Source organism: Drosophila suzukii, chromosome X (genome assembly GCF_043229965.1).
Source record: "Drosophila suzukii chromosome X, CBGP_Dsuzu_IsoJpt1.0, whole genome shotgun sequence".
Taxonomy (NCBI): domain Eukaryota; kingdom Metazoa; phylum Arthropoda; class Insecta; order Diptera; family Drosophilidae; genus Drosophila; species Drosophila suzukii.
The window spans coordinates 30,095,736-30,103,484 of record NC_092084.1 but is presented as its reverse complement, the minus strand read 5'-3'; the positions used below and the strand labels follow the sequence as shown (position 1 = coordinate 30,103,484).

Sequence of the window (7,749 nt, the reverse complement as noted above, 5' to 3'; positions counted from 1 at the left end):
TTAAATACTTCAATAAATTACATTCCGAGTCAAGCAGCCAACCAAATTGAAAACGACATATCCTTTATAGTAATGTTATCTGCCCTTAACTCCCTCAAAGGCTCCACCCCTGGTATGGACCGCATCTCCTATTCCATGATCAAAAACTAACCACCCTCCTTCAAAATCAGAATCCACAATCATTTTAATAATATTCTAAGTCTAGTCTCGTTCTTCCTATCCTTAAAGCCCAAAAACCGCAATTTGAACCTAAATCGTACAGACCTATATCCTTAAACCTATGCATAGCACAAAATACTAGACAAAATTATTGCGAAAAGATTGTTGTGGTTTTTTCTAACGAACAAACTCATTCACAACAACCAGTTCGGACTCAAAAAAGGTAAATCAGTTCTAGACAATCTACTATATGTAGACCACCTAGCAACAAGATCCCTCTCCTTAAAGCGCCACCTCTCTATCATCTCCTTCCAAGGCTTACGACAAAATAGGTAACCACCCAATAGTTTAACAACTCCAAGAATGGCAGCTAGGCCCCGGAATCATAAACTATCTCTCAAACTTCATGAAAAATAATTATCAAAAACGGCAGAAATCTGTCCAGCAGCTTTCTTCTCGACAATGGCACCCCACATGGTTCACCCATTTTAATCATTCTTTTCCTAATTTCCTACAGTTCCCTAAAAAAAATAAAAGCCCTACCAAAGCAAATCAAATTCACTGCTTACGCTGACGACTTCCACCTAATTATCGAACACAACAGAAGTAAAAACACCATTGTAGACCTCTCTTCCCACTTCCAGGAAATTGGTCATTAGTGTTCCGACTCTGGAGCCTCCCTATCAATTGAAAAATAACAAACCTAACTGCAAATCTGAAATCCGAACCGGCACCGGAAATATCCCAGAAACTAACAACACAACAATCCTAGGTCTCACGCTAAAAAATAGATATAACTGGTCCATCCACATAAAAACCAAACTATGCAAGCCTCTGAACATTATTAAACACCTTTCCTCTCTAAAGTACAACACCAACACTTCCTCGCTAATCCATATTGTAAAATCCATCCTCATCTCAAAATAGGTTACTGTCTGCTTATAGAAGCCAATATCAGCACACTAGAACACAGAAAAAAACTTTTATCAGGCAAACTTTCAAAAAAAACTGTTGCACTCATTTGACACCCCCCTTAAAAAACTTACTAAAAACTTTAAAAAATAAGTTCAAATATCCCAGTACAAAAGACAGAATAATTTACATTTAACGTAATTTAATTTAGCGTAACCAGCGAAATCAATGCAATCAAAACAGGACTCCTTCCCCACTATTTATCCGTTCTCTCTAGCGAGCTAATAGCAATCCATGAAGCTGTTAAAATTGCGTTAAAAATACCAGGCAATCATGCTATCTGCTCAGACTCTCTCTCTGCACTAAAGTCCCTAACCGACTCCAATAACCATTCCTACTATCCCTCAACCATCAGAAACCTCGTTTCTAACCCCTTCCCTAAAATTAAACTAATTTGGATCACCAGCCACATCGGCATAGCAGGGAACGAGAACGTCGATAAAGCAACTATAGAGGCCCATAAGTACGCCCTTACCTACTCCACAAACAATATCTCTAACGACATTTCACACTTCTTGAAAAAACACATACAATCCCTGGTACAAACAAATGCTACAGACGAAAACACAAATTCTCATACACCGGCTTTGATTAGGTCATACCAAACTCACTAATGCCCATTACATGGATAGAACATTTCCCAACACATGCCCATTCTGCCACCACTCCCCAATAGACATCCAACATATCATTATCCACTGCCCTTCCTTATCCCAACCCAGAATTCTTCCATTCACTTAACCCCATCAACACCATCTCAAACCCAACTTCCGACAACGTCATTAAAATCATCTCATTCCTTGAAAAAGCCCAAATTAAGTTTATAATTTATAATTAAATAAAAATGTAAATAATTCCACACCTCAGACTAGCTAAAGGCCTTAGCTGCTAGAGCTCTTAATTTAGTTAGCCTATAGTTTTAACTTTAAGCTAGCTTTATATAAATAAATTTTGCTTCGCTCCAGTCTCCCAAAAGCTTACATTTTGTTTCTCTCGCCATACGAGAATTAAATAATAATAATAATGTTCTGTTTTTTAGGTCACGTATGGTGTGCAAATGCTGTTCTGCGATGTTCTTGATCAATAGCATACTATATTATTTGAGTCCATTGATTACTTTAGCTCGCTTAAATCCTAGTACTCAGATCGGCTAAGAGTTTCACTAGTCGTAAAATGTTATTCTTTGTAGTGTGACCGAAGATTTCAAAGTTCACCCACAATGCATGGTCTTACTGTCAAGCAACTGGAGCAATTTAAAAAAATAAGAGTCTGCTGGTGCTCAAAGAAATTAACTTAAAAATAAATGAAAATTTCAACGATTGTTTTATTTATTTAAATTAGTAGTATAAAGCTTTTTTCTGGTCCCACAGATGCTTCTGCATCTTTCCCGCACCATCTGCAGTCCTCAATGGAGAGTTCGTGGGAGATCCTTCCCACTGGGATTCTCTAGTGGATCTCATCTCCTCCAGCACTTCATCTATTTTGCGCATTGGCCCTGTTGTGGTATTGCTTCCTGTCCGTGAAATCCCACAATAATGGGCATCAGCTTGTATTATGCATCCTTTTTTTATCTGCAAAGAACTCCTTTAGGGGTTTTTTGGGGTTTTCCTTCCATTTTTAGTTAGCCTTCTTGAAATGTCGCCTAATCACCCTTTGACGAATATTTAAAGCGTTCTCCACAATGCAAGCTAGACTAGCTTGAAGGACGTCTCTTTAATGATACACCAGGAAAATTTCATCAATAAATTATATATAGTTTTTGAGAAAATCGATTAGCAGTGGGCCAACCTCTGAATCCGCCCATACATAAAAAGGGCTTAAAAATAGAACCACCATTAACGTTGTTCACAGGACGTTTTCCCAAATGCCGTATTTATAAGCCGATGGAGGTCTTATTAAGCAATACTTTTTTATTGCGTTAAAAATTTATCCGAAGTTTTAGAAAAAAAAGCCTAACAGTGGTTGAATTGTATACCCTCTTCCCATAGATGTGAAACTCCGATTTCCACAGAGCACTTCCACCATCTGATCTGAACAGCCGGGCTAATCAAAACGTACCTGTTACTTGGACGCCTTCCATTTTCGAATGCTTCCTGTCGTCATTGTTTAAGTTCAACGGACGGTGGTGGAGCATGGACCTTTGGAAAGAGGTTATTAAAATTATATGAAAATCCCGCTAACTTCAGTACAAGAACCACTTGGCGAGCCGTGACATGAACCTTTGTATCCGATTCTACGACCGATGTAAAATTTCGCTAAAGCCTAGTACTCAGATCGACGAAAACCGCGAGCTAACCATAGGAGTGAGTGAGCTAACGCTTTTCGTCGGGTCTGTTTTTCAGCGCGGTACTCAGATGAGCTAAGGAAATACTAGAAAAAATACCAGATTTTGCGAGTGAATTTTCGATGAAAGCCGTTAGCCGCGGCCCAAAGAATAGGATATTTAATCTTTGGCGGTGTTCGTGCAAAGGCGATGTGGAAACTAAAAATTAAAAATGGAAGGAAAACCTCAAAATCGAATCCAGAAGGTCAGAGCAGATGAAATAGGTCGCCAAATCCAAGCTTATGCCCTTTATTGCGGGATTTCACCGACAGGAAGCAATTCCACAAAAGGGGCAAATTCGCAGAGTAGTTGAAGTGCTGGAGGAGATCCACTAGAGAATCCCAGTGGGAAGGAACATGCCGAGTGGGACTTCGATCTCTACACGGACATCCTGCCGGGCGTGTCCTCGCAAAGAAAGTAAGATCTGGCCAAAAGAATTTGGTCGCGTTGTACCAATAGAAGTATCTTTTTAGCAGAACCACCAGTAATACGATCTCCGACGACCTCTCCATTATGACTCCGGACACCCGCTGCACAGTGGTCCGCCTTGTATGGGGAGAGCGGCCAAAAATACTTATAGTTGTTATATCGTTTCAAAATTTTGCCCAAAATTCTATAAAAATATTTTAATTATAGCAAAAAAAATTTGGACATATAGCCCGACTATAGCCTATAGCTACCATACAAAATATCGAACCAAATTTCAAACGCGTTGCTATTTTCATTTTCAAACTTTTTTATTTAAGTTATATTACATTTAAGTAATATTTTAAGAGGAAGAGGAGTGGTTTATTATCCGCCCACCAATATTAATTCGTTAGTTTGCATTATTAAGTGTAAATTACATGAAAAAAGCATAACAATAATAACAAACAAAAATACAAATTATAGCAAAAGAAAACAAAATTTTAAAAAATAAATGATAACTGGATATATTTAATTTAAGTCATCGAGTAGATCAAATACTGATGCTGATAAAACTGATTTTTTTGAATGTGGCAGCTTTCTTTGGCCAGTAACATAAGGATCTGAGCTCAGAAGTAATCTGTGCATCAAATCTGTGTTTGTGTCAATCCGAGAAGCGCGAGCCAGCGCGCTGGCTTCTATAGGGAGGAGGAAAATAGGGCGCCCGCTAAGGAACAGTTGGAGAAGCCATAGCCAGCCACTGCCAGGATGCTGGGCGACTTCCTGCAGCATCAGCGGATCAACCCCGTTCCCAATCCGGCTCCCACTTCCTCAAGGTCCAATATGCCCATTGAGACTCGGAGCTGGACTGCGGTGGAGCGGGAAAGATGGCGAAGCACCCGTGGGACGAAAAGGAAGCTTTAAACTACTAATTTACATAAATAAAAACATTCGTTGAACATTCCATTTATTTTTATTTTAATTTCTTTGTGTACCAGCAGACTCCTCCTTTTTAAATTTAAATTTCAAACCCAACTGCTTGACAGTAAGACCATGCTACATGCATTGCGGGTGAACTTTGAAAACTTCGGTCACACTACAAAGAATAAGATTTTTCGACTAGTGAAACTCTTAGCCGATCTGAGTACTAGGCTTAACGACGCTAAAGCCCAGTACTCAGATCGGCTAAGAGTTTCACTAGTCCAAAAATCGTATTCTTTGTAGTGTGACCGAAGTTTTCAAAGTTTACCCGCAATGCATGTAGCATGGTCTTACGTAAAGCAGCAAACGGAAAACAAATCAGTTACAGCAATTTAAAAAGAAGAGTCTGCTGGTGCACAAAGAAACAAAAATTAAAATAAATGGAATGCTTAACGAATGTTTCTATTTATATAAATTAACAGTTTAAAGCTTCCTTCTCGTCACACGGATGCTTCGCCATTTCTCCCGCGCCACCGCAGTCTAGCTCCGAGTCCCAATTGGCATATTGGACCTTGAGGAAGTGGGAGCCGGATCAATCATCATAACTTATTACAACTCTCACAGACGTTGTGCCAGCTTGCACAGTACCACATTGGAAAGAGCATTTTTAAACAAATTTACTAATTTACTCTATGGGAACACACGGGGCTTCCATACAATTTGGGAAAAAATAATTATAGCTCTCATAGAGAAAGAAAACGACAACTTTTAACCCCTTGATTTTCTCGAAATCTGTGGGTTTCATTTTGCTGAAACTAATACATTAATTAGTTGAAAAAATTATCTCTCTAATGAGGTACCGTGCAAGTTGGCACATCCTCTGTAAGAGCTGTAATGAATTATTTACAAATAGTATGGAAACCCCGTGTGTTCCCATAGGGTATGTGTCTTGGGAAGTGAGGTTGGCCGGTGTGACCGTGCAAGAAGACGACAGCTTTGAAAACACTTGATTTTTTTTTTAAAACTGTGGCCTTGATCTTGATGAAACTTTCAGACAAGGAGCTTGAATTAACCCTTAAGCCTAGTACTCAGATCGACTAAGAGTTTCACTAGTCGAAAAATTTTATTTTTTTGCAGTGTGACCGATGTATTTAAAGTTCACCCGCCATGTGTCTAGCATGGTCTTACTGTCAAGTAGCTGGGTTTGTTGACAAACGGAAAGCAAATCAATTGGAGCAATTTAAAAAGAAGAGTCTGCTAGTGCACAAAGAAAATAATAAATTAAATGTTCAACCAATGTTTTAATTTATGTGAATAAGTTGTGTAAAGCTTCCTTCTCGTCCTACGGATGCTTCGCCTTCTTTAGTCCAGCTCCAAATCCCAATAGGTATATTGGACCTTAAAGCCAAGTACTCACACCGACGTAAACCGCGAGCTAACCATAGGAGTGAGCGAGAGGCAAATACGCAGCTAACGCTTTACGTCGGGTCAGTTTTTCAGCGCGGTACACAGATGAGCTAAGGAAATACTAGAAAAAATACCATATTTAGCGAGTGAATTTCAATGCATTGCATTTTAGATTTTTCGATTTGGTCCCCGAATAGCGAAAAAATTCAAAAATATAAAGAGCCGCCGTGTTTCAAATTCCACCATTTCACTTTTGTTGCTAAGTGTCTGACGCTAATTTCACGGTACTCAGATGTGATAAGGAAATACCGGAAAAAATACCGAATTTCTCGAGCGATTTTCGATGAACGCCGATAGCCGCCGCGCAAAGAATAAAAAATTTAAACTATCGGTCTGCTCGTGCAAAAGCGGTGTTGAAACGAAAAATTAAAAATGGAAGGTATTGGGAAGTGTATTGGGAAGGAGCATGTCGAGTGGGACTTCGCTCCCTACATAGACATCCTGCCGGTTGCTCCACCCAAAGAATGTAAGTTATGGCCAAAGTATCTTTCTAGCAAAACTACCAGTAATACGATCTCCAACGAGCTCTCTCCCTCTCATTAAAAATTCACAGAACTCCACTTCCATCACCACTTGGCGGCTAAAGCGGAGCTGGAGGACGTGTTGGCTTCTATAGGGTGGAAGAAAAAAGACCGTCCGCTAAGGGACAGCTGGAGGAGGCATTACCAGCCATCGCCATGATGCTGAACGACTTCCTGCAGCATCAGCGGAACAGCCCCGTCTTCCACTCCCTCAAGGACATAGTTGGCATTTTGCTAATCGGAGAGAGAAATAGATTTTTCGACTAGTGAAACTCTTAGCCGATCTGATTATTTGGCTCAAGCTCGTTGCCAACCTCTTGAATTAACTTCAGCGATTCTCTAAGTGAACTATGCAACAGCGATTTTAAGCGACAGTTTGGAGGTATTAAAATATTTTACTATCGCGGAAGCCACTATTTAATATCTTCTAGAAGATGAAATTTATCGTCCGGCATATCGCATTCGGATCGCGGAAGTGAATACCACTTTTCGAAGTCACTTCTGCGTTTCTTCAGGAAGTGTCGCTGATGTGGCTTTTCGGAATCCGATATCGCCCAAGTCGCTTTTGGATGTGTCGCCCAACGCTTGTAGAATATAGCTAAAAGAGCCTTCACCAATTGAAAAATCTTGAGTACAAACATTTGTTGTTTTCTTGTTTAGCAATATTTTGCTTTTATTTTTCTTATAAGGGCTTTGTGCGCTGGAGACACGGTCCCTGGCATGTAGGAAATGCTGCTAAACAATTTATATCCAGCTCTTTTGACATAAGAAATTTACTAATAGCTATTTCTAAATGAAACTGAAACAAAAAGTTTTTTTCTCAGTCAAACTAAAAATGTGTGTAGAATCTTTGAATGATTTCTTTCTCTGCAGTTACACACAAAGTAATGTCCACAGCTAGCTTAAAATAAGTGTACAGCTTCACGCTTAGCACGTAACTCGCACCCTTTGTTGAGATGGACATTTTAATATGATATACAA

At 39.5% G+C, this 7,749-nt stretch overlaps 1 long non-coding RNA gene across 1 annotated transcript; it reads left to right on the top strand.

Moving 5' to 3' along the window:
- Nucleotides 1-3,486: 3,486 nt before the first annotated feature.
- On the top strand, nt 3,487-4,248 carry LOC136117398 (uncharacterized). The gene is made up of 3 exons (XR_010654967.2): nt 3,487-3,659; nt 3,727-3,871; nt 3,928-4,248. It is a non-coding gene; the product is annotated as an uncharacterized lncRNA (long non-coding RNA).
- Nucleotides 4,249-7,749: the final 3,501 nt, after the last annotated feature.